General features: G+C 39.3%; 1 pseudogene; it reads left to right on the forward strand.

Annotated features, from left to right (window-relative positions):
* Positions 1-5,098: 5,098 nt before the first annotated feature.
* LOC143389192 (HHIP-like protein 2) lies at positions 5,099-26,935 on the forward strand (annotated as a pseudogene).
* The last annotated feature ends 323 nt before the right edge of the window (positions 26,936-27,258 follow it).

Raw genomic sequence — 27,258 nt, forward strand, 5'->3', positions numbered from 1 at the left:
GTTTTAGAAACCCTTTGCCACTCTGGTTGGAGAATTCTGCATTTTTTTTTTAAATCAACAATTGAAATTTAACTTATATATAGTAAGTGTACTTATTGCAAGCATATGCTTGGATATGTCTTAACAAATATCCATGTTACTTTCATAATAATATAATATAAAGCATTGCTGTCACTCCCAAAAGTTCTTTATTTCACAATCCATTACCCACATATTCCTGCCTTCAGGCAGTCACTGGTCTGCTTTTTGAAATCATGGATTAATTTTATCTTTTCTGGATTTTCATATGAATGTAATCTTAGTTTTATACTTTTTTTTTTGTTTGTGGGGGGTGTCTGGCTTCTCTTACTCAGCATGTTGTTGAGTTTTTGCCATGATGTTGTTTTAGCAATTTATTAATGCTGAGTAATACTTCATTTTTATACATTAAATTTTTGATGAACATTTGGATTTTTGACTGTTATGAATAATGTTGCTAAGAACATTCATGTATTTCTGTGAGTGCACACATATTTTTGTTTTTCTTGGGTAGCTGTGTAATTGCTGAGTAAGGAAAATAGATATTTAACTTCTTAAGAAACCATCAGCTGTTTTTTGAAGTGATTGATTGTACCATTAACATTCTCACCATCTATGTTTCAGAGTTCAGCTTCTCTACATCCTGTCCAACATTCGATATTGTTTGATATTCTATATTTTGGGGGGGTTGTAGTCATTTTAGTTATGTCTGTTTTACATTTCTACCAACAATGCATGAGGTTTTCGGTTTTTCTACATTGTTGCCAACTCTTAACTTTTTTTTCATTTTGATAGTAGCTATTCTAGTAGTATTGTATTCCAGTAGTGTGGTGTCTCATAATAATGGCTTGTGATGCTAGGACATCTTTTTATGGCCATTTATCATCTTTGTAGAGATGTCTATTCCAAGTATTCAAGTCCTTTGCCCTTTTTTGAATTGGATTGTTTGGTTTTGGTGTATTGAATTGTAGAAATTTGTGTGTCAGGATTAAGCACAGGGCCTCAGATATACTACGGGTGCTGTAAACTGCACCCCCATCTCCTATAGTAGTCCTTTATATATTTAGTGGTCAGTTTTTAATCTGCTGTTTTAGAGAAGAAAGAAGAAAGGTTCTTTTCAGCCTATACAGATGACTAACAGAAATTCTTATCTGTTAGTCTTCCTTTAAAAGTCGATTAGGAAATCAATAGGGTGAACATTTATTCTTAAGACAAGATAGACTTAGGGAGAAATGCTGTTTTCCTTTTGAGAAGTACAGTATTGGGATCTAAGAGCTCAAATTGTTGGGTTTAATAGCAGATTGGGTATGACAAAAGAGAGGGTTAGTGTAATGTGTAGAAAAAGCAGCCTAAAGGACAGAGCAAAAAAGGGTGGAGAGTGCAAAAAAGATTGTACTGGGGGCTGGGTTTGTGGCTCTGTGGTAGAGCACTTGCCTAGCATATACGAGGCACTGGGTTCAATCCTCAGCACCACATAAATATAAAATAAAGACATTGTGCCAACCTAAAACTAAAAATACTAAAAAAAATAAAAATTAAAAAAAAAAGATTGTATTGGGGACTTGGTGAAAACGTCTGTTACCTTTAATTGAAGTTTTGGAGGAGGCAGAAAATGGGACAAAAACAAATAATAATAAAAATATATATGTATTTGAACAGTAAATGGCTAAGAATTTTCTAAAGTTGATGGAGAAATTTTTAAAAAATATATATTTATTTATTTTGTTATATATGACAGAAGAATGAATTTTAATTCATATTACACATAAAAAGCAGGATTTTCATGTCTCTGGTTGTACACAAAGTAGAGTCACACCATTTGTGTCTTCATACATATACTTAGGGTAATGATGTCCATCTTATTCCTCTGTGTTTCTTACCCCCATACTCCCTCCCTTCCCTTCCCCTCCCCTTGCCCTATCTAAAGTCCCTCCATTCCTCCCATGCTCCCACCACCTCTCCCTATTGTGGATCAACATCCTCATATCAAAGAAAACATTTGGCATTTGTTTTTTTGAGATTGGCTTACTTCACTTAGCATGATGTTCTCCAACTCCATCCATTTACCTGAAAATGCCATGATTTTATTCTCTCTTAATGCTGAGTGATATTCCATTTTGTGTGTGTGTGTGTGTGTATACCACATTTTCTTTATCCATTCATCTACTGAAGGGCATTTAGCTTGGTTCCACAATGTAGCTAATTGTGAATTGTGCTACTATAAACATTGATGTGACTGTGTCTCTATAGTATACTGTAATCGGAGTCTTGGAAAAGGCAGGGTATAAACCAGAGTGGGATATAGCTGGGTCAAATGGTGGTTCCATTCCCAGTTTTCCTAGGAATCTTTCTGATGGAGAAATTTTATAATTCTGATGGTCTTTTATTTGATCTGGGTACTGGTCACCTGGGTGTGTTAAATTTTGTGATGATTTATTCAGTGTCATAGGACTTATACCTTTCTAGTACATACATTTCAATTAAAAAGTTAAAACTAAGTGACTTGAGCCATATACAATGTAATTTTGGTAGGAACCAAGTTTTAATAATATTCTCTGATACGGGTATGTTGATCTTTATTATTGAAACTGGTTGATTGAATTTTTACAAATTATTAAGAGAAGTTAACAAACTATTTTTTGTTTTGTTGGGAATTATTTCATTTTAAGTTCAAAGTACTTTGGAAAGTAGACAGTGAATTTGTTTAGTATTATGTGTATTGAAATGAGAAATAATTTAAAATTTTGGGGTTTTGTATATTCATAAAAATAGTCCTTGTTTTCAGAGAGGAAAACCTGTAAATTTGTTCCTGTTGTGTAGAAGAATTGTTAAATTGTGGGCTGGGGTTGTGGCTCAAGTGATAGAGTGCTTGCCTAGCATGTGTGAGGCACTGGGTTCAATCCTCAGCAACACATAAAAAAAGATATTGTATCCACCTAAAACAAAAAATAAATACTTTTAAAAAATTGTTAAATTGTTTACCCAAATAACTTTAGGGTACTGTGTTCCTAAATCCAGTCTCCAAAATTGTTGCCCCTTTTTGAATTTTTGTTTTATGTATTATATAAAAGCATTTCACAATATCTTATATGTAATGTGTATATAAAACTTTGTAATCTGTGATCTCTTCTGATTGGTATTTTCTGTGTGATTTCTCCCCCCCTCCACCCCCAGTCCTTGCTTCTGAAAATAAATTATTTTAAGTGTGGTAAATATTGTAGCTATGTATAAGATGCAAATTAAGAATTCTCCCCATCTGTTTCTTCTGATAATCTTGTCTATCATGTTAGCAGGATTTTTATTTTAAAAAATTCTTTACAGAGAATACTTTTTATACCCAAGTTAAAATTGGATCAAAGCAAAATATCTTTTAAATCCTTGAATAACTTACTGAGAGTATATTAACCAATGAGAGCTTTATTTGAACATAAGCTGAAATTTGAGAAATGTCTTTGTATAAATTACAAGATTATTTTTTTTCCCGAATTTGTATCAGATTGTACCCTCCCATAGACTGATGTTAGAATTCCATATGTTACTTAGAAAATCAGGTAAACAAGTTTTTGTTTTATGCCTCTTTGTACAGATAAGCTATAGTCAAGGAATTAACCAACTATGTCCCAGTGGCCAAATTGACCTCATGCCTGTATTTATAAATCAAGTTCCATTAGAACTTATTTATTTATGTATTTTCTATAGCTGCTTTTGCACTATAATGGCAGAACTAGTGGTTGTAATAGAGACTAGTATAGCTAGAATATTTATTATCTGACCCTTTACAGAAGTTTGACTACTCCTGTTATAGAACATCAGTTCCCAATTGGAAAAAGAAAATTGCCTTCAAGTTATGTAATTTCACTTTGGTTTAATGCCTCCTGGACTTCAGTATAGGAAAATAACATGCTTCTTAAATGAAAATCAGTCCACTAATCCAAATAAATCAGTGCAAAGATTGCATCGTTTTTTTACCTAAGGGAAGAGAATGTTCCAAAGATGGGAAAATAGGGCAGGGACTTTAACTCATGTTCTCCATAGTATCTGAGTTAGTGCATATAATCAATATAGGGATCAAACTGAACACTTGGACCTCATTAGCATGTTTGATATTATTGAGCGTTCTTCTGATTTATTTCAGGAATATGAGCATAATGAATTGTTTTAAATCATTAACCAAACTAGAAGGCTTACATAATTCGTTTTCATCAGCTGTACATACCTTTTTAGCTTTATGCACTTCTTCAATCAATACCTTATTTAAACCTGAACTGTTATGAATGTTGCAGAAAAAGAAGAACTCCATAAATTGGGGTTGAAAGTATTGTTTGGAGTCCTGGATTTTGCTGGATGCACTAAGAACAAAACTGCATGGAAATATTTGGCTAGATATCTGAGACAGCTCTTAATGGAGTGAGTAATAAACACAGCATTTATTTGCTTGTACTTTTGGATTTCTTCAGCTCTTTTCTTCTGAGTGTCAGAAGCTAGAAAATGCAAAGTCACAAACTTAACATACAACAATTCTCTCCAGATACTGTGTACTATCAAATACTACATCTTGTAAGTCCATTGTGAGCTGGATATGTAAAACTTTACCTATTTTTTGGCAGAATAAAGGATATCACAAAATTGTTTATATATTAATTTTAGTTGTATAAGGTACCCAGGTTAAGTGGAAACTTGTTTCAGACTTAAACTGATCTCGGGAGAAAAAATGTATATCTTAGTCTATTTGGGTTTCTGTAACAAAATATCATAATTTGGGTGGCTTTTATATAACAAATTTATTTTCACAAGTTCTGGAGGCTAGGAAGTCCAAAGTGAAGGTACCAGCAGATTCATTGTCTGATAAAGAACAAGATTCTCAGTTCATAGAGGGTTCCTTCTATGGTGGAAGGGAGCAAGGCAATTGCCTGGGGCTTCTCTTAAAAGATCACTAATTTAGGTCACGATTCATCTCCTCATGTCCTAATTATTTTCAGTGGTGATTAGGTTTTTTTATATTTATTATTTTTTTAGTTATAGGTGTACACAATATCTTTATTTTTATGTGGTGCTAAGGATCGAACCCAGTGCCCCACGCATGCTAGGCAAACACTCTACCTCTGAGCCCAACCCCAGCCCGTGATTAGGTTTTAACATGAATTTTTGTGGAGGATAGGCAAGCATTCAGATGGTACACTCAACGTAAAATCCTTTCAAATATAAAGGACTGTTTAAACCCCTGGTAACCATATGGCCTTTTTTTTTGCAGGGGAGGGGTTTGCCAGGGATTGAACTCAGGGGGCACTTGACCACTGAACCATATCCTCAGTCCTATTCTGTATATTATTTAGAGACAAAATCTCTCATCCAGTTGCTTATTGCTATCCTCCTGCCTCAGCCTCTGAGCCTCTGGGATTATAGGGGTGTGTCACCACACCCAGCTACTATGGGGCTTTTGAAAGCCAAGAAACATAATGTTTGCTTTTTAAATTTCCAGAAGGTTTGCCACAGGAGACATACAGGTGCTAAATAAGTTTATCCTCAAATTATTGATGAATATTTAGCATTGCTCTTCAGTTGTGAGATCCATGTATTTATGTATTTTATAATAATTTCATTTTAATTAAATTTTGGTAGCATATAATTTAAGGTTTTAAAGTAACTTTTAAATAATTATGATAGCATTTATTGAACATTTGCTGTGTACCAGATAGTGTAAAAGGAGCTTTATGTGAAACCTGCTTCTGGACTAGTTTAGTCCTAATAACAATGCCATGAAATATGTATCATTTTTATTCTCAAGGAAATTGAGAATCAGAGAGGTTAAGCAACCTGCTCAAGATCAAAAGTAAATGGAATATCTGAAATTTAAAGAATTTTTACTTCAGAATCACTGCATCGCTTTACTGTAATGAACTGGCTATTTAGTTAAGAGGACATTAGAATGTGGAGATCAAAGAGAATTAAAAAGTATTTGATTTTATGTTATTGCTGATGTTAGTCTGGAAATAGCTTCCTATAGCTAAAATCAAATTCTAATGTACAGATTTGTCCCCATCACTGACCTTCCTTTTTGACATTTTTGTTTTTAGGAATCGTCTTGCATGGGTTCAAGAAGAATGGAATTCCAGGAAAAACTGGTGGCCAACCTTTCACTTCAGCTACTTTTGGGCAAAAACTGATTGGAAGGAAGATACAGATTTGACCTGTGAGAAAGCTTTTGTAGCTGGAATACTGTTAGGAAAAGGTACATTTTTTATTTCTTTTAATTTTATCTTTTGAATATGACCATTCTTTGATTGTAGAACTTATCTAATGTGGTCCATAAGGATTCTGGATGCTCAAGAAATAATTGTTGAGCTGGGCGTGCATGCCTGTAGTCCCAGTGGCTTTGGAGGCTGAGACAGGAGGATTGCAAGTTCAAAGCCCTCCTCGGCAAAAGCGAGACACTAAGCAACTCAGTGAGGCCTTGTCTCTAAATAAAATACAAAAATAGGGATGAGTGGTGAGTATGTGGCTCAGTGGTTGAGTATTCCTGCATTCAATCAACAGTACCCCCCTAAACAACAACAACAAAAATAAAGAGTGGATCATGAGTTGGGAACTGGTAATGTGCTTATAAGGAATCCTCTAGGGTTAGAAACAGTGCTTTCATGTTGTTGATTGTGATTATTTCTCATGCTCTGACTTGGGTGTTGTTGGGGGCATTAAGATGCACTATGCAAGACTGTTTCACAATCACTGACTGTTTGGCCTTGTTGCATAGGTTTACTGAAACTGTCAACTAATCAAGAATGTTCTTTCATACCTCATTGTTCTTTAATAGATCTGTATTATATACACTTAAATGTTCCTGTAAGGAGAAAAATTCTCCTTAAGAATGCCTCCCATTAATTTGCTAAATAGTCCTCTTAAAATGAATGAGAAATTGATTGTTTTTTTATGGAATATTTTGGCCAATAAAACTCGTACCGGCTTTGTACCACTGAAATATTAAAGTTAGCCAGTACTGAAATGAAACTGCTACAAAATGTACAGAAATGATGTGTATGATGACAACTAGTAAGATATATTTTGCTTGCGAGTTTAAGGTGTCCTAAAGAGATTCTTCAGTTCACTTGTTATCTTCTTCTACTTTATGAATTTGGAGTCCAAAGACCTGGACTAACTTTCTCATTGTCTACTCGTCATGTGACTTGGGTCAAGCAATTAACCTTTGGGATTGTCCAAAGGGATTTGGACACTGGGATTGTCCTTTGTGAAATATCAAGCGAACATCACATCAAAGGGCTTTATGAATTCTGAAGTTGTCCAGGAATATCAGGTGTTGTTATGCCTGAAAATGGGCACATCTCTCCTGTCTGGGTGTTAGTGTGGAGAGAGTGAATCTATTCGAAAGCTGAGCTTTTTTCCCCCTCTTGTTCTGGTTATCAACATTATACCACAGTACTCAAATTCTGGTTGTGGTCTGCTTTTGCTTTGTGCTTAGAATGGGGTATGTTAGCTTTCTCCCCATTCTGTATGAGAAACAAGATGGGCCCCTTGCTCTGTGGAGGGACCTTTTCTGGTTGAAATTCAGCTATTTGGTTGCTTTGCTAGTTAAGATCTCTAGTGGATTTACAAAGGAGGTGTATTTTGTAGTTTGTTTACCTTTTTCTGACTGTGATAATGCCTCTTTTGCTGACTTAGAAGCTAAAGTTGAGAGGGAAGTAGTACTAATTTGATCTTGGAGAATATTCCTTTAATGTACAAATATACATAATGATGTGTATATCACTATAGGGTTTGGGGAAAGAGAAGGAAAAAAGCTAAAATATATGCCTTAATTATAATGGATCAAAAACATCTTTGTGAAGTAATACATTTTATTGGTGGCAGCTCTTAGAATATGTGTGGGCCATACTGGTATATATAGAGTTGAAGCAAAAATTTCAAACTATACACATGTACTTTAAAAATTTGGATGATAAGAATTAAAATTTTTTGCTCATTTTATTTTTTAGGTTGTAGATATTTTTGGTATATTTTAAAACAAGATCATCATGTGTTAAAGAAGAAAATTAAGCGGATGAAGAAATCAGTGAAAAAATACAGTATTGTAAATTCAGGAGTCTGATATTAAATTTTATTTATTTCACAGTTGTAGCCACACTGTAGTAGCAGTAGATTGTTACTAAATGTATTTATTTGATAGTTTAAGAAAGTATGACTATAGAAAGTATTTATGACTATAGAAAGTATTTTTGTATTTTCTTTTACTGTAAGTTATAACTAGAAAAATAATGCCGCTGCCTTTGTTCCATGTAAATATATATACACACACATATTTTTTTGTAATGTAAAATAATAATGTAAAATAAAATAATAATAATGTTTTTTATGGAATGATTCTCCAAGTGAAAAAATAAATGTTTAATTAGAGAATATAGCTCTGTAGCAGTTATTTTTTGCAGATAACTTGCCTCTTGCTGTTATGTAATAAAATACAACTAGTGGTGCAAAATGAATTTTTGTTTTTTTAGACTCTAAATTTACCCATGTTAGATTTACCACGATGAAGAAAAATATTAGTGATGAATTCTGTTGAATTTTGGAAAGAGAGATGGATTTTAGGAAGTGACTCTTTTTTTTTTTTGTATTAAGACATGGAAATTTAGGATTGAGAATTTTTCTGCCAGATAGAAAAAGAACCTTCTACCATGAAGGAGTAATTTGGATCAAAGAGGTAGTGGGAATTGGCTGTTTCAACTGCCACTTGCATAATTTAAAAAGGCTGTTAGGTTTTGTTATTGCCTAGCACATCAGTCTTAGATGTTTTAGAACACAGGTGTCCTCTCTCCTTTCTTGGAAACTAGAATGTAGCAGTAAGCATTTGCCTGGTGGAAGACTCCTTACCAGTGAAATAGTAACCCAGCATCACACAGTTAAGCCCAGGGGCAATTTTTTGAGAACACAAGCTGGGCCTGATAGCATTTTGTTATAGTTGTTCAGGTGTTCAAGGAAGTGCTTCATAAATGTCTGCCTTTTATGCATTTTGTGTTCAGATAACCAGTAACTGAGTTCCATGAAAGCTCACTAACTTTACAATAAGCCTAATATTTAGATGACAAGCCACACATTTTTCCCATTGTACTTTTTTACGAAGGTTACTTAATTCTCAAGTTAAAAACATTTTCTGTTCTTTTCTATCTGTACTGTATCTCACTCAAAGCATCTGCAAGAAAATTGGGGGATAAATTATGCTTTGTCAATTTATAGTTCAGTATTATTTTGTACTTGATAAAAACACTTCTATCAATAAATATCCAGCCTTACAAGGTACACTCAAAACAAGTAGGTATTCCAAAAGAGCCAGAACAAATCAAGCTAAAGCCAGCACATAATTAGGTCTAACTTTACTGCTGGGAGTGGGTGATTGGGTTGTGAAGGAGTTCTGTATATGAAAGACTACCACTAGAGGAATGAAATTCCCAGATAATGTGTTCAAAATCTCAAAACAAAGGCCAAGATAGCCAGAGCATCTATCTACTCCCTGAAACCTTTATCAAAAGCTGTAAAATGGCTACAGAATGGAGGTTCAGAATGTGAGGTGAGTAGATATAGTTCTTGGTTTTCACACAAAGCTTTCCTAGAATTTTTTTAGCATGTTCATATCTGATTTTTTGATAAAAGCAGTATGAGTCAACACTTGTGGAAATTATTTAGGTCCACTGAAGGTAAAGCCAGTTCCGTGAATAATAACAATGGCCAGAATTTATGAAGCACTATGGACTTTACATTTCTTCATAACACCACTACATTTCTATGAGTTATTCTTATTTTACCAAGGAGGTGAATGGAGCCCTTGGAGATGCCAGTAACTTTGCCAAGGTCACAGCTAGTAGGTGTTAGCGCAAGGTTGCTAACCTAATTAGTATGATTCTGAAGATCACACTGGTGCTATCTGTATCACCTCCCAGGGAAGTCACTTTTTACTACCTGAACAGCTGGGTAGCCAGAAAAAGAATAGAAAGGGATTCATAACCCAGAGGCCATTGGCTCAAGCAAAAACTATTCTTACTCTCCCAAGCGATTGGTAGGCTTCCCATTTTGTGTCCCCACATGCTCCTATATCAGATCACCACTCCCCCTGCAACCTTAGCCTGTATCTTAGAATATGACCTTATTTGGAGACAGTCTTTACAGGAATAATGGAAGTTAAAATGCAGATATTATGGTGGGCCCTAATCCAGGATGACTGGTATCCTTATCAAAAGTTAAAGATTGGGACTTGGGTTTTAGCTCAGAGTTGGCCTAGGATGTGTGAGGCACTGAATTCCATCCTCAGCACTACATAAATATAAATAAAATAAAGGTATTGTGTCCAACTACAACTAAAGGGGGGGAAAGAAAGGGAAGGGGATTGACACACACACTGGGAGAATACCATCCCAACATGAAGCCACAGATTGGGTATCTCCAAGTCATGAAATGCAACATAAACCATCAGAAGCTTGGAGAAAGGTCTGGAACCGACCTTGCTGACACCTTCATCTCAGACATTGAGTCTCTATAACTGAGAGGTAATTTCTATTGTTTAGGCCACCCAATTTGTGGTTCTTCGTTAGGGCAGCCCTAGCATTTAAAAATGATGATTTTTTTAAAGTATGCTTCAGAGTGAGATCTGAGGTGATTCAGTCTGGTTCTAGTTTTTAGTTCCAGACTTAGAGTAAGTTCACCTAACACTCAAGTTAAAAACGTTTTCTGTTTTTTCCTACCTGTACTTCACCTTCAGGTAGAAGATTTTCTTGTTCCCTTCCAGCCTGTTGTCATCTCTTTCCTTGGATTCTGAATAGCAATTTGTTCCTTACTGTTATCTTAGTATAATCTGTTTTTTTTTGGGGGGGGTAGGGTCACTTTTAGCCTTCTCAGCATAAAAGTTGCTTATCAATTTTCCATTAAACATTCCTCTTCTAGTATAATAACTTTGCACACAAGAATATATATTTGTTAAATTGACACAATATCTACTGCAAAATTAGTTATTGTGTAATTATGTTACAATCATATGCATTATGTAATTCTATCTGAAATGTAGCTCCATATGAAATAAGATGTTTTAGAAGCTCATACTGTCATTACATCCCATGAGCTCCTGCCAGCTGACCTTCACTTGCTAGTCTTGCAGGGAGTTTTTGCCCCAATCAATGTGATATCCATATTTTCATGGCAAAAGGAAAACTGAGACAAATGTCAAAGATACTCTCAGTTCTTTATGGAAGGAAAGAATGCATTCATTCATTCTTACATAATTCTGGGTCAGGTGTTGCCTCCTTTCTCAGAAGGTCACAGTGGCTGTGAACTCACTTGACTTAGTCCAGCTTACTCTTCGTGCTAAGGTTTACAAAGCAATGAATTATCTGACCTTTGGGCAAACAACCCAGTGGAAACTGCACCGTCACTAGTGAATCATGGATGCCTTATTATATTTTAAAAAGCAGGGACTTGGGATGTAGCTTAGTTAAAGCACATGCCTAGTGTGCATGAGGCCTGAGTGCCATCCTTAGAACCACAAATAAGAAGGAACACTCAACTAGGTCTGATATTGAACAGTACAGGGATGTATTGACAATCATTCTGAGTACTCCCTCCTTTTTCCTTGGTTATAAAGATTTGGATTTTAAATGCTGCTTGAGCTGTCATAATTGAGAGCACTGTAATGTAGACTTGGCTAGGTTGAGGCTCATGCTTCCCTCTTGAAATCCTGGCAAAGGCTGCGTGTGAGTGGAAGCCAGGTGGGGTACCCTCTGTAGCAACACATTGAAACCAAGACAAACAACAAGAAGTGCTGGCGAGGATGCGCGGGGAAAGGTATACTCATACACTGCTGGTGGGACTGCAAATTAGGGCAGCCAATTTGGAAAGCAGTATGGAGATTCCTTGGAAACCTGGGAATGGAACCACCATTTGACCCAGCTATTCCTTTTCTTGCACTATACCCAAAGGACCTAAAAACAGCATCCTACAGGGACACAGTCACATCAATGTTTATAGCAGCACAATTCACAATAGCTAAACTGTGGTGCCAACCTAAATGTCCTTCAGTTGATGAGTGGATAAAAAAAAATGTGGCATTTATACACAATGGAATATTACTCAGCACTAAAAATAAGAATAAGATCATGGCATTTGCAGGGAAATGGATTGCATTAGAGCAGATTATGCTAAGTGAAGTTAGCCAATCCCCCAAAAAAACAAATGCCGAATGTCTTCTCTGATATAAGAAGGGTGACTCAAAATGAGGTTGGAAGGGAGAGCAAGGGAGGAAGATTATCTCTAGATAGGGAATAGGGGTGGGAGGGAAGGGGAGGGAGAAGGGGAATAGCATGGATGGTGGAAGGAGAGGGTCATCATTATACAAAATACATGTATGAAGATGTGAGTTTGGTGTCAACATACCTTATATACATACAGAGATATGATAAATTGTGGTATAAAGGTGTATTAAGAATTGTAATGCAAAAAAATAAGAGTTCATGTATAATGGCATAATTTGGCGTGAACATACTTTATATACAGAGTTACGAAAAATTGTGCTTTGAATGGATAATTATGATTGTAATGCATTCCACTATTGTCATGTATCTAAGAAATAAAAAATTTTAAAAACTTGCATTTCAAAGGTAAGCTTTTGCAAGAAAGGAAATAGCAAAGTGAACTGGAAACATGGAAAATAAAGAGTAAGCTCAGGGAACCTGATGTCCCCATGGACCTGTGTCCCTATTTGTGCCTCTGTTTGGTTTTGTGGCTATTTGTCTACTCATTCAAGAAGAATTTCCAAAGGCCTGTTATGTGTAAGGGACATGTACAGAGCAAAACACATTCTTAAGTGGTGTTGGAACTTACACTAAGTGAGGAGGAGAACCCCTAAAGCTGGTATAGACTTGGCAAAAATAACCCAAACATCCTGTGCTTCCTGGTAAAATTATCCCGAACAGTCCTTGTTGGGTCACACTCCTGTGTCTTAATGTGTCTCTCAAAATTAATATACTGAAACTAATTTCCCAGTGCGTTAATATTCAGAGGCAGGGCCTTGGGCTGGTGTGTTATTCAGTTTTCCGTTACTGTCACAATCACCTGAGGTAATCAGTTTAATAAAGAGGAAAGGTTTATTTTGGTTCACAGTTGTAAGGGTTTCAATCCATGGTTGGTTGGGGAGCCTGGGTCCACTATCCCTTTCAAGGACACGTTCTCAGTGACCTAACTTCCTCCACCTCCAAGAGGTTCTACTATCTTCCAGTGGCACAATGAGTCAAGAACCAAGACTTTAACACATTGACCTTAAGAGGACATTCAGGGTCTAAACTATAAGATGGGTTTGGTAATGCACACCTATAACTTCCAGCAACTTGGGAGGCTGAAGCAGGAGAATGGAAATTTTGAAGTAAGATTTGGCAACATAGTGAGACTGTCTCAAAAGATGGGGAGGGCAGGGTGCTGGGCATGTAGCTCAGAGCATCCCTGGGTTCTATCCCTGGTACCTGGAAGGAAAAACAAACAAACAAACAAACTCTAGCAGCCAAGGGTGTAGCTCTGTTAGAGTGAGTGCCTAGCATGCTAAGGCCTTGGGCTCAATCTCCAGCACACACACACACACAAAGGTGATGCCTTTAGGATTCAATTAGGGCTTCTGTAAGGGGGCTTGAGAGTTGGTTTGTTTCACTCTGACCCTTCTGCCATGTGATGTCATAAAGATGCAACAAACAGTGCCATCAGCAAGGAATAAGGCCCTCATAAAACACCAAAACTTGTCCTCCATCTTAAACTTCCTAGTCTCCTGAACCATGAGATTAAAAATGTCATTTGTAAATTACCCTGTGATATTTGGTACAGCAGCTTGATTTGACTAAGACACCCTCCTCTTCCTTTACTGTCTTCTCTTTCCTCACTCCTTGCTGCAGATGCAAGACTCACGACATGTCCTTCATTCTTACCATCCACATACACACCTTATCAGACCCCAGGGGCCATAGGGCACCCTGGCTTCCACAAAGCTCCCCTCCGTCTTCCCCCACCCACACTTGAGTCCCCACAGTGCCCTTCAGCACCACAGGAGCCCTGGAAGTCTGCCTTCAGAGTCTGCTGTCTGGGACTCAGTAATGTGGTGTTCTCACAGTGACTCTGGGCCACTCGGCCTGTGAAGAAATAGTAAACAAGTGTGGATTTTCCAGCCTGCTCTACAGAATTCTGTGCAGTTTTAAGGAATCAGGCCCCTCTGCTGTTGACACTGTTGCACCTTTTGGCTAAGAAATCGTGTGCCCCAACAACTCAGCGCTGGCATTGAGAGTAGCACAAGCTTCATGTTTAGGTGGGACGGAGGAGGTAGGGACAACTTCCTTTTCCTTCCACAAGGGACGCTTGCCCACCAGCCCACAGGATGGACACTGCTCAGAAACCACTTCTTGGAACTAGGGGCGGGGATGGGGGTAGAAGGAAGAAAGAGAAAGGGGGTTGAGGAGCAGGGAGGAAAAGAGGGAGGGAACATGGGCAGAGCAGGGAAGCCAACCTGAGCAAACCGCAGCCGGAGTGTTCCCAAGGCCAAAATGCTGAGAAAGCCCAAGCCCGATTTGCATCATGGTCGGTGTTCCTGGGTCCCCAGGCTCTCTCCCGGCACTGTCTGTCTCTGTCTCACATTTGTGGGCCAGATGGGCTTGCTGCAGGGACACCCCCAGTGCCTGGATTATAGGCCTCCCTTTCGGCCTCCCCTGCATCTTGAGTTTTGCTCAAGATGAGTCCTTTGGCTGCTGTGACCAGCGCAAGGACAACTGCATCGCTGCTCGGTACTGGGACATCATGAACTATTTCGATCTGAAGGGCCATGAGCTGTGCAGAGGTTTAAAGACATCCTTTGCCAGGTAGGCCTGAGTGTAAACCTGAGGGGAAACGATGGAGCCAGCTTGGCAATGTGCCTTCCAACGCCAGCGGTAAAGGGTGCTGGGCTGCTGGTGAGTCCTATTGGAAGGGTTCTTTGGACACTCAGCCTTTTAGAGCTTACCTGCCTGCTAGGAGCCTTGCCAGATAGCAATGTGCTCTGTACACTGAGGCACAGGTGTGCTGAGTTTGGCTTGCACAGGTTCCTCAGAGCTCTCCCTCTGGGGCTCTTCCCCAGGAGCCAAAAGAATAAGAGAGGTATTTTTCATGGAGCTCTCAGAACCGCTGCTGTCCATGTCCTCTCTGCAATGATCAGAGAGCTGGGCACAGCACACCTGTGACACTTCCAGAGTATGTAAGAGAGGGAAGCATTGGCATCTGCTGGGGTCCAGCCTTGCTTAGCTGGGTACTTTGTGCCAAAGTGGTCTCTGGTGTGATGGTAACGGTGGCAGAGATTATGGGGCTCTCTGTGGGGTATTGGCTTCCCAACACTCCAGAACTGGACTGAGAGAGCTTCAAGCTGCTGAGAAGCAATGACTCAGAGTTTTTGCTTCTCCAGGCTCATCAGTAGCCAAAATCCACATTTCTGGGAGGCATCGCCAGAGTTGAGTTCAGTCTGGAAACCTGATGTGTACAGGCTGCAAACAGACTTTATGGGAAGAGGGTGTTTAGGAGTGCAGGGAGAGAGCTGAAAGAAGTGGCCATGAGGAAGGTGTACTCTAACAATGTGACAAAAGTCCAGACCGGCCTTTTATCTGAGACCCTGCTGGGCATTCATGTCCCTTGATGCTGCCACTATTCAGAAGTGCACTGGCCACCCCAACTCCCTGCATGCTGCAAAGAGAGATTATCTGAGCCCCTCAGAGTCCAGGCAGGAATTACCACTGAGCCTGGCGCAGAAGTCAGCCACTTGGGTGGCACTACCCCAGGGCTGTACTCTTTCACCTAAAGCACCACCTCTTGTTGTTTCCTCTAGAATTAAATCTGGGATAGCCATGTGGTGTCAGAAGTTGGGGTTTTCTTTTTTGGACCAAGGATTGAACCCAGGGGCTCTTAACCATTAAGCCACATCCCCAGCCCTTTTTATTTTTTTATTTTGAGACACAGGCTTGCTAAATTCAGGGCCTCAATAAATAGCTGAAGCTGTCTTTGAACTTGCAATCCTCTTGCCTCAGGCTCCCCAGATGCTGGGATTGCAGGCGTGTGCATTGGTACCCTGCAGAATCCTGGATTTTTTGAGCAGTACTCAGGTTGTTTATTTCTGAGAGCTCCCCTGGTGAAAATGTCTCTTCCTTCCAACTTCTCTCTTTGGTGATGTTTTAAAAAGTCACATGCAACATCTCTTTTGTTTCAGAGATTTGAGGAATAAGAGTAATTTCAGCCAAACAACTCGACTCATGTCTGTTAAAATTTCTGTCTTCCCCCAGACATGTAGTGTGTTCTTGGCAATGATTTTGTAGGTATTATGAATTCCACCTTTACCAGAATCATTTGTCCAAGGTTAAACAGTCCTGGGGCACGAATCTGGATGTTCAGACACCAGATCTTGTGACCCTGTGATCACATCACATTAAAGTATAGTAGCAACAGCACTGGTCAATTAATTGCTTTTCTGAACTCCTGGAAGTGTGAGCTTCATTAGAGAATTTGTGCACTCGCTGCTGGTGCCCGGTGCCGAAAGCAGGGCGTGGCATGCAGGAGAGACTCAATAGTTAAGGCGTGCAGTAGACATGCTGCCTGGGCATGGGTTTTCTTACCCATGAACTGGAAAAATGTTTGTTTAGATATAAGCAACTCTGAAAACTCTATAAACAGCTGCGTAATAGTGTGCCATGCTGGTGGTGAAATTTCCATCGTCCTTTCTGCCCTTTAGTATTTTGTTCTTATTTTTGTGTCCCTTCTCCCTTTATTCCACCTCCCAGAGTTGGATGGAGTCAGTGAGGTGACACTCAGGAGCAGGTCATTTTGGTTGTTGTTACTCTGATAATTATTCTCAGCTGACCCAGACAGTCCCAGGAGAGACACTGTGTGTGAAACTCTGGGTTCTTTTTCTTTGCCAAATAAGCAAGAATTTGTTCTGCAATCTACAGTCCAGAGGAAAAAAGAGAAGACAGGGACACAACCATGCTTAAAAAGTGCTGCTGCTCCCTTTGTGAAGTGTTGAGAGAGTGCAGGCAACTGAGTCAGCCCACAGGTGGGCTTGGGAGAGAGATTAGTAATCAGTGGGGTTTGGCTAATGGACTCTCCTTTACTCTGCCTCTCCAAACTCCACAGGTAATCTGTCTTTCTTACTTTCCAACTGTCTTTCTTACTATCAACTGACTCTCTTTCATCACCATTGGGAGCTGATTGTCCACAAAATTGTATTTTCACCTTAAAATTTCTGTAAATCTAGGGAAGACCAAGTAGCAGATACTTTTTTGGACACACTATTCATATGTATTTGTGTAAAGAGTAGTCATATTGCCCAATCATCACAATTCAAATATGTATAGTTCCCAGCGCAGTGCTTTGAACACATCAGACACAAATAATTTTACAAATACCTGAAGAAATTACTAGACACCCAGTCTCTGGGAGTGGTACACCTAATGTCCATTTTGATCATTTACCTTTTAACTATAAAATATTTCAAACATGGAGAACCAGAGAATGAAATAATGTCTCATGTCTCCAACACCCAGATTTAATTAATGTGAAACTTTTGCCAAATTGCTTAAAAACTGATAAAGAAAGAAAATCTTGCAGATACAGCATTTATACGAAAGGAAAATTGAGAACTTTGATACCATTTTCTCTTTAAAATGTTCATCTAGTAATATCAAGTGTCAAGAACTAAGATGAAATGCTAAAAATAGTGAGTACAGCGTGTGTCCCCCTCCCCTATCTTTTTTTTTTTTTTTGGTACCAGGAATCAAAAACAGGGGTGCTGCATCACTGAGCCACATCCCCAGCCCGTTTTTATATTTTATTTGGAAATGGGGTCTCACTGAGTTGCTGAGGGACTTGGTAAGTTGCTGAGGCTGGTTTTGAACTTGTGATTCTCCTGCCTCAGCCTCCTGAGCCACTAGGGATTACAGACAGGCACCAACACACCTGGCTCCCCTTTTCTTTCTGCCTTCTAGGAGCATTAATGGATAAAAAATGTTGGTCCAAGAAGTGATTTATTAGTAGTTGGTAATAAAAACTCCAGAATCTGGAATCCAGCCAGGATAGTGGTGCACACCTGTAATTCCAGTAAGAAGCTGAGGCAGGAGGATCTCAAGTTTGAGGAAGCCTGGGCAACTTAGTGAGACTTCCTCTCAAATAAAAAAAGAAAGAAAGAAAGAAAGGCTTATAGCTGAGTGTAGTGCACCCCTGGATTCAATCCCCAGTACCACAAAACAAAACAAAATAAATCCCCTTCAGAGTCCTTTTTTTTTTTTTTTTTGGTACCAGGCATTAAACCCAGGGGCACTTAACCACTGAGCCACATCTCCAGCCCTTTTATTTTTTATTTTGAGACAGTGTCTCATTAAGTTGCTTAGGGTCTCACTAAATTGCTGAGGCTGGTTTTGAACTGGCGATCATCCTGCCTCAGCCTCCTGAGTCACTGAGATGACAGGCGTGCACCACTACTGCTGACAGAATCCTATTTTTTTCTTCCCCTTGGCCATTTCTCTGCTTGCTCAAATTGAGACTGACCTTCAGCTGTCTTCCAGGAGTGCTCGCCCTATGTAGCCCACCTCTACGATGCCGAGAACCCTCACACACCCCTCCGGAACCTTCCTGGGCTCTGCTTTGACTACTGCTCGGCATTCCATTCTGTCACTCTGCCATCTCCCTCCTAACCAATGACCGAGGTCTCCGAGAGTCCCACAAAAAGGACGGTGCCCACTTCTGCCACCTCCTCAATTTTCCGGACAAGGATTACTGCTTCCCCAACGTCCTGAGGAATGACCATCTCAATCGCAACCTGGGGGTGGTGGCCGAGGACCATCAGGGCTGCCTGCAGCTCTGCCTGGTCGAGGTGGCCAATGGGCTCAGGAACCCGGTCTCCATGGTGCACACCGGGGGACGGCACCCATCGCTTCTTTGTGGCCGAGCAGGTGGGAGTGGTGTGGGTGTACCTGCCTGACGGGAGTCTCCTGGAGTAACCTTTCCTGGATCTCAAGAGCATCGTACTGACCACTCCATGGATCGGGGATGAGAGGGGCTTCTTGGGATTGGCTTTTCACCCCAAATTCCGTTGCAACAGAAAGTTCTATATTTATTATTCATGCCTGGGCAAGAAGAAGGTAGAAAAGTTCTGGATTAGTGAGATGAAGGTCTCTCAGGCTGATCCCAATAAAGCTGACGCCAAATCGGAGAGGTGAGATGGACTCATGCAAATGCACCTCTACTGTGTTCTGAAATAATGCGGATCAGCCCTTTGAAATGACAGAGGTGGAACCTTGCTGGTTTTAGAACACTAGCTAAAAATGTTAAAGGAATCGTCAATTAATGAGGACAGCCCAAGTTAGACTCTTTAAAGCAAGGGTTTTTATGGGATGTGACAATCAGAATTAGAGCCTGACTTGGTTGTCTTTACAGAGGATAAGCAAGAACTAGCAGCCAGAGGGATTGAGAAGTGATTATAAAAAATACAGTGAGCCGGGCACAGCAGCACACGCCTGTAATCCCAGCAGCTCGGGAGGCTGAGACAGGAGGATCGTGAGTTCAAAGCCAGCCTCAGCAATGGCGAGGTGCTAAGTAACTCAGTGAGACCCTGTCTATAAATAAAATACAAAATAGGGCTGGGGATGTAGCTTAGTGGTCCAGTGCCCCTGAGTTCAATCACTGCTTCAATAATTACAGCTTATAATTATTGTGTGGCCCATAGATTCCAGGCCCTTTAGCTTGAATGTGGGATCTTGCAAGAAGCTATGGCATAAGGCCATAACACTAGTGATACAAGATCAGATGATCCCAGTTCTAGCTGACTCCAGTTCATGTTCTTTTCACTCTACCACCCTGCTCATTTCTACTCTTCTTTCTACCTTGCCTCCTTTTCCATCACAGACAGATTGAAAGATTGGAGAAAGCATGAGGAATGGATAGATCCATCCCTGCTAACTTGCTCAAACAAGGACATTGAAAGTTCATATAGAGCCAGAGACTAATAGGCAAGAGCTACAATGGGAGGGTTATTCTCCTGTGTCTCAGCTTATGAAGTCATGGTCTTGAATAAAAATGACCCATGAAGGAGTTAGAGAAGGAAAGAGGGATCATCTCAGAACCCAAAGCTACTTGCTTTGTGATTCCTGAAGCAGGTCTTGGCTGACTTTGCAGATTTTGGTGACTTAGACCAGTCTATTTGGGGTGTCTCTAGAGGATGTAGCTTTAGCTTTGTCAAAGTATGAAGTTCCCTTTTCTTTTCCAGGGTCATCTTGGAGATAGAAGAACCAGCCTCAAATCATAATGGTGGACAACTTCTTTTTGGCCTGGATGGCTACATGTACATATTCACTGGGGATGGAGGGCAGGCTGGGGATCCCTTTGGCAAATTTGGAAATGCTCAGAACAAGTAAGATGGATGGTAGCAAGGTCCCTGCCCCCTTAGAGTGAACCCTTGGTATAGTGTTTTTGTTGAGATGGAGTCAAACAAAGAATGCTTTCTGCAATATATAGTCCCATTTAGGCAAATGAGAGGAACATTTGGTTTTCTGTCCTATAAATAATATACATCATATACTTTGGTAGTTAATATTATGGATGCCTAGTGTAAGTTTCAAATACTATGTAAAGAAAAATCAGTACTTTAAATATATGTTAATAGGACACTATCCATGAAATCAATCATTCAATTAACTTTAATCCAATTATGTTACCAAGCTCAGTGTTTCAGGAGTGGTAGGCCCTGGGGACACTAAAAAGTTAATGTGCCTGGTGAACTAATGTGGCCATGAGTGGTGGCACATTCCTGTAATCCTACAGGCTTAGGAGGCTGAGGCAGGAGGACTGAGAGTTCAAAGCCAGCCTTAGCAACTTAGTGAGATCTTAAGCAACTTAGTGTGAACCTGTCTCCAAATAAAGTATAAAAAGGGGGCTGGGGATGTGGCTCAGAGATTTAAGTGCCCCAGGGTTCAATCCCTGGTAAGCCCCCCACACAAAGAAACAGTGAGTTAAAGAGAACTAGTGCAAATAGGGTGCTAACTGTGTGTCAGAGATGTTCCAAATACGTAATGTGTATTTGAGAATTATAATTTTAATAACCTTTGAGGTTAAGAAATTTTATCTATTTTGTTAATTGGTCTATCTTCAGCACACCCATAACTCTGTAAATATTGTGGAATGAGTGAATCTTATAATGTGTAGGTATTATGAGAGCCATTTTACAGACAAGAAAATAGAGGCACAGAAGTCACACAGCAAGTAAGTGGAAGAACTAGAATTATAGCTTGAATGATCTAGTGCCAGAATTCACTGATGCTCTGCTGCCTATAAAGGTCAGTTGTTCTTCTCTCCTTTGCACCCAGTCAGCACTTGGCTCCCCATTATTCCTAGTATTATAAATATTAAAATTAATAATAATAAAAGCTAACATTTATTGAATGCTATGATTCAGGAATTGCATTAAGTACTATATGCACAATAACTCATTGAACCCAATCACACTGTTAAGTAATGTCACTCTCCTCTGCTTTACAATTGAGGACACCAAAGCCCAGAGATCAAAGTCATTGACAAAGCCTCTTAAAAGTCTGTTCTAAGGCTGGGTGCAGCGGCTAATGTCTGTAATTAAAAGACTAAGGCAGGAAGATTGCAAGTTCAAAGCCAGCCTCAGCAATAGTGAGGTACTAAGCAACTCAGTGAGACCCTGTCTCTAAATAAGATACAAAATAGGGCTGGGGATGTGGCTCAGTGGTCGAGTGCCCCTGAGTTCAATCCCTGGTATCCCCCACTCCAAAAAAGTCTCTGTTCCATTTACTGACCCCTTTACTATCTGAAAAGTAATAAAACCAGCTTTAGGGCTGGGCCTGTAGCTCAGTGGCAGAGCACTTGACTCACACGGATTCGATCCTCAGCACCACATAAAAATAAACAAATAAAATAAAGGCATTCTGTTCATCTACAACTAAAAATAATAAAAAAAAACAGCTTTAAGAACAATTCGTAGTATTAGAACAAATTATAGAGAAAAGTTCTCATCATTAAAATAAACAATTAAAGCTGCAACTTTTTCAGGATTATGTGAACCCTTTTGCTTAATAGTTCTCCTTGAGTCAAAAATAGGGAAGTCTTAACATCCTGTGTGTGTGTGTATGTGTGTGTGTGTGTGTGTGTGTATTTTTTAAAGGTACTTATCCTTATGTGATTCCCAGCCATTTCCTGTCATCACTGTCAATCAGCCCTCCTCAGTGGTCACCTCTGGTCTTGTGTCCATGCTTACCTGAGCCTGATTCTTGGCCTTCTGTCTTTCAGAAGTTCCCTGCTTGGGAAAGTGTTAAGGATTGATGTGAATGGGGCAGGCTCTGACGGCAAGCGCTACCGAGTGCCCTTGGACAATCCCTTTGTTTCTGAGCCAGGGTCCCACGCCGCCATCTACACCTATGGGATCAGAAACATGTGGCGCTGTGCTGTGGACCGAGGGGACCCCATTACATGTCAGGGCCAAGGCCGGATGTTCTGTGGGGATGTGGGTCAGAACAGGTTTGAAGAAGTTGACCTCATTGTTAAAGGCGGGAACTATGGATGGAGGGCAAAGGAAGGGTTTGAGTGTTATAACAAAAATCTTTGTCACAATGCCTCTTTGGGTAAGTAAGAAGCTGTCTGGGTGCTTTCTTGAATGAGTTGAGTGGGTAGGAGGAGGAGTGGAGGAATAATCCTAATGTCCTGCAGGTCCTTAAAATCCTTACTTGTGTCCTTTGGGACTCTGCTTCCCTGAGTGGTTCTCCTGCTACTAGCCCTAGACACCTTAGTGGTGCTTGTTAAGAAGTGGATTTTTGCTGTGAACTCATGAGTTATTTTCCTATTATTCTGTCTCCCTGTCCCAGTCCTAGAAAAGAAGTAACTTTGAAAGACCAGCTTTTGTTTATCTGATTTCTTGAAGCTATTCTCTTTCTGTAAAACCAAACTCTTGCTCAGACCATAGGAACATTTGTTCTATTATGAAATGGAATGTTGCCCAATTCTAGGATAAAATAATAAAGCCAGTTAAGACTCTACTTTTTTAACTAGATTTTGATGCTCTAGGTCAGACCTGATGGGTTTGCATCTTGGGTGGGTGGGAGAGTGGGATGGAGTAAGAATCTGTATTTTAAATAAGTTACCCATTTGATGTTTGGGCAAATTATTTTCAGATCCACAAGCAGAGCAGAATTGGTGGCTGCGTGTTTCTCTTTATTTCCCAAATGGTAACAGCCCAATGAAATGATATTCCACCTATACTCAAGGGAGAATATAATCCCTGAGCATCAATCATCAAGAAGTGTTTTAAAAACCACATCTGGATCAAAATTCCAGTGTGCTGAATCTATAACTGTTTCTTGGTCTTTTTGACTCTTTAAGTTACAAAGCAGTCTTAGAGACCCTCACAATACTTTCCATATTCTTAAACTTGACTACTATGTCAACCTTGGGGAGAAATGTATGTGTCTGAATCTTCCACGACACAGCTTTATAGATGCGGGGAGGGTTGGGCTTAGATAACAGTCAATTGGGAAGCTCACAAATATTGTGGCTGGCCCTTTGAAAAAAAATAAACACAATCCATTTGTCTACCTGTCCTACTTATGACTTGCACTGAATCAGGTAACTGAATTATAAAGCCTCTTTTTGGGGCTGGTGTTGTGGCTCAGTGGTAGAGCGCTTGTGTGAGGCACTGGGTTTGATTCTCAGCACCATATATAAATAAATGAATAAAATAAAGTTCCATCAACATCTAAGAAAAAAAGCCCCCTCTTTCCTTTTAATTTTTGGTAATGAAACTTACTGTCTTTCCTTGTTCCTGGATAGATGGCATTCTGCCAATCTATGCTTATGGCCACGCAGTGGGGAAGTCAATCACTTGGGGCTATGTCTATCTCTAAATCTCAATGGCCTCTATATCTTTGGAGACTTCATGAGCGGGTAAGAAGTGTTGTTGTTGTCTTTGCCTTTTTTATTTGAACAATTTTATTGGGTGTAACTTACATGACTGCTACCATATCCAGCTACTGTAATGTTTTTGTCTGCTAATATTAATGCCTGTGTCAGTTGTGTGTCAATTTTAATTGATCTTTCTTTATTATGGGTTATATTTTCCTCCTCCTTAACTTTCATGGTAATTTTTTATTTAATATCAGAAAGTATTAATATAAGTTTGTAGGTGCTGCATATTTTTGTGTTCCTATAAATATTTTTGAGTATTGTTCTGGGTCACAGTCAAGTTCCTCAACAATAGTTTGATCCTTTCTTGCTGTTAATATTTGACCAAAGTGGTGCTTTTTCTAGAGGTCTCAATTCCTTACTATTAAGGCAAACCTTCCTGAGGCTTTGCCAATGTCCTGTGAATGATGCACGCACCATTCCTGACCCGAACTAGTATCAGGCACTTTCCCTTCCAATTCTGTCCCTTGCTCCAGGTAGTCCCCTCTCATGCCTGCTGTTGAGCCCACTGATGAGTATTTGAAGATCTCTGAAGGTCATTCTTTATGTAATTTTCTTCTCTCCATTTTCTGACCTGCAAACTTTTACTGCTTTGATCTTCCTGAACTCTTAGATCTATCTTTTCAACTCAGGGAGTCTACTGGGCTCTGCCTATGTATTCCCTCTTTGTGCTGGGAATTTTCTCAAGGAAGAATCTATAACAATCTCAAGGCTCATCTCATCTGTTTTCAATCTCTCAGGGAAGACACACCTATGCTGCCTGATAGTCAATGTCTTTTTTTTTAGCATTTTTTTTAGTTGTAGATGGACACAATTCCTTTATTTTATTTTAATGTGGTGCTGAGGATCGAACCCAGTACATCACCTGTGCTAGGCAAGTGCTCTACTACTGAGCCCCAACCCCAGCCCCAGCCCCAGCCCTTGTCAATGTCTTTTAAACCACTCTTATTCTATTTTGTACAGGTTTTGACTCATTAAGGTGTGATGGTAAATCTAGTCCCCATTACTTCATCTTATTTAGGAAAGATGTAGTTATTTTGATGCTTCAATTCTTAGTTGTAGAGATGGTATAGTTACTAATTGGTTAGGTTCTTCATCATTACTTATTAGATCATTGGAACTTCATTTATCTTTATAGACCTTCCAAACACATTACCCTTTCACAAATCACTTTTTTATATGCAGTGATTTTTTTTTTTTTGATAATGAGTATTGAACCAAGTGAGCTTAACCACTGAACCACATCCCTAGCCTTTTTTATATGTTATTTAGAAAAAAGAGTCTCACTGAGTTGCTTAAGGCTAGCTTTGAACTCTCAATTCTCCTGCTTCCGATTCCTGATCTGCTAGGGGATTACAGGGATGTGCCACCACACCTGGATGATATGCAGTGATTCTTTTTTAAAAATATATTTTTAGTTGTTGATAGACACTTATTTTATTTATTCATATGTGGTGCTGAGAATCTAACCCAATGCCTCACACATGCCAGGCAAGTGTGTTACCGCTGAGCCCCAGCCCCAGCCCTGCAGTGATTCTTAATTAAGTATATGCCTCAGAATCACCTGGTGTTTGGCATCTTGGACTTTATAAAACTGTTCAGGAAATTCACTGAGCACCCTGGGCTTACCCAGCTTCCTTTTCTTCTTCAGACAGATGCTAGAGATATATGGAGCATCTACTTGCTACTGTATAGAAATAATAATAATAATAATAATAATAATAATAATAATAATAATAATAATAATATAATAAAACAGCTAGTTGAGTTTTTCTTTTTTTATTCGTGCATTATGATTATGAATAATAGTAAATTCATTGTGACATATTCATGCATGCAGATAACTTAATAATAACAGCTGGCAGTTTTTGAATCCTTTTTATGTGTCACAACAATGTTGAGATCTTTACATAGCTTATTTTACTTAATATTTTCAGTTTTCTACATGGTAAACTATATTATAATTATCCCCCTTTATATATATTTTTGGGTATTGGGGAATGAACTTAGGGGCACTTTACTGCTGATCTACATCCCCAGCCCTTTTTGAAAAGTTTTTTTTAGTTGTTGATAGATCTTTGTTTTATTCATTTATTTATATGTGGTGCTGACAATCAAATCTAGTGCTTCACACCCCCAGCCCCAGCCCTTTTTATTTTTATTTTTTTATTTTGAGACAAGTTCTCAACTAAATTGCCTAGAGCTTCACTAAGTTGCAGAGTCTGGTCTAAAACTTGCAATCCATCTGCCTCCGCCTCCCCATTCACTGGGATTACAGATGTGCACTACTGTGCCTGGTTCACTTTATGATTTTTTTTCATTATATAGTTTAGGAAACTGAGGTTTAGAGATGTTGGACAACTAGCCAAAGGTCATAGAACCAATAAAAAATGAGGTTTTTTTACATGGACACAATATTTTTATTTTGTTTATTTATTTTTATGTGGTGCTGAACATCGAACCCAGTGCCCCACATGTGCAAAGCAAGTGCTCTGCCACTGAGCCACAACCCCAGCCCAAGATGAGTCTTTTGTAGTGATGCAGTCTTCTCAGGGCATTAAACTTTTAATAGAAAATGTGCTTCCCCATGGAGGATCAGTGGGTCTGAAGTATCACTGAAGCAGCTTTTTGGTTCTTCTTTGAGGGAGGCTTGTTATTGATCTCTTTGTGGGAGACTTAGCCTTGGCACTCAATGATTGCTGATTCTAGGTGGAAAAACATTCTGCAGAGTGGAAATATAAATTCCAAAAATACAAGGTTTTATTTTTCATCTAGTTGACTTATGGCTTTGCAGGAAGATAGAAAAACCCAGAAATGGAAGAAGAGAGACATTTGCCTGGGGAGCACCTCATCCTGTGCTTTCCCAGGGTAGATCAGCACCTATAGCAAGTTCATTATCTCCTTTGCTGAAGATTAAGCAGATAATCCATGTGCAGAGTGGTTTGATGTCTGCTTACTTTACTTAGATGATCACAAGCATCAACTGAACATTTATTATTGTTGTCATTATTTATACAGTAAATACTTATTCTACTATTATTATCATTTAATCATCTCTTTTAACATACTGGATACTCTTCAAAACACTTTATGTTTTTCACCTCAACTAGTAACCACAACACCTCTGTGACATAATTATTAGGTTCATTTCACCAACAAAAAAATAGGCTCAGTGGTAAAGTGCTTGCCTATCATGTGCAAGGTTGTGGGTTCAATTCCCAGTACTGCAAACAAACAAAC

Source organism: Callospermophilus lateralis, unplaced genomic scaffold (assembly GCF_048772815.1).
Source record: "Callospermophilus lateralis isolate mCalLat2 unplaced genomic scaffold, mCalLat2.hap1 Scaffold_44, whole genome shotgun sequence".
Taxonomy (NCBI): Eukaryota; Metazoa; Chordata; class Mammalia; order Rodentia; family Sciuridae; genus Callospermophilus; species Callospermophilus lateralis.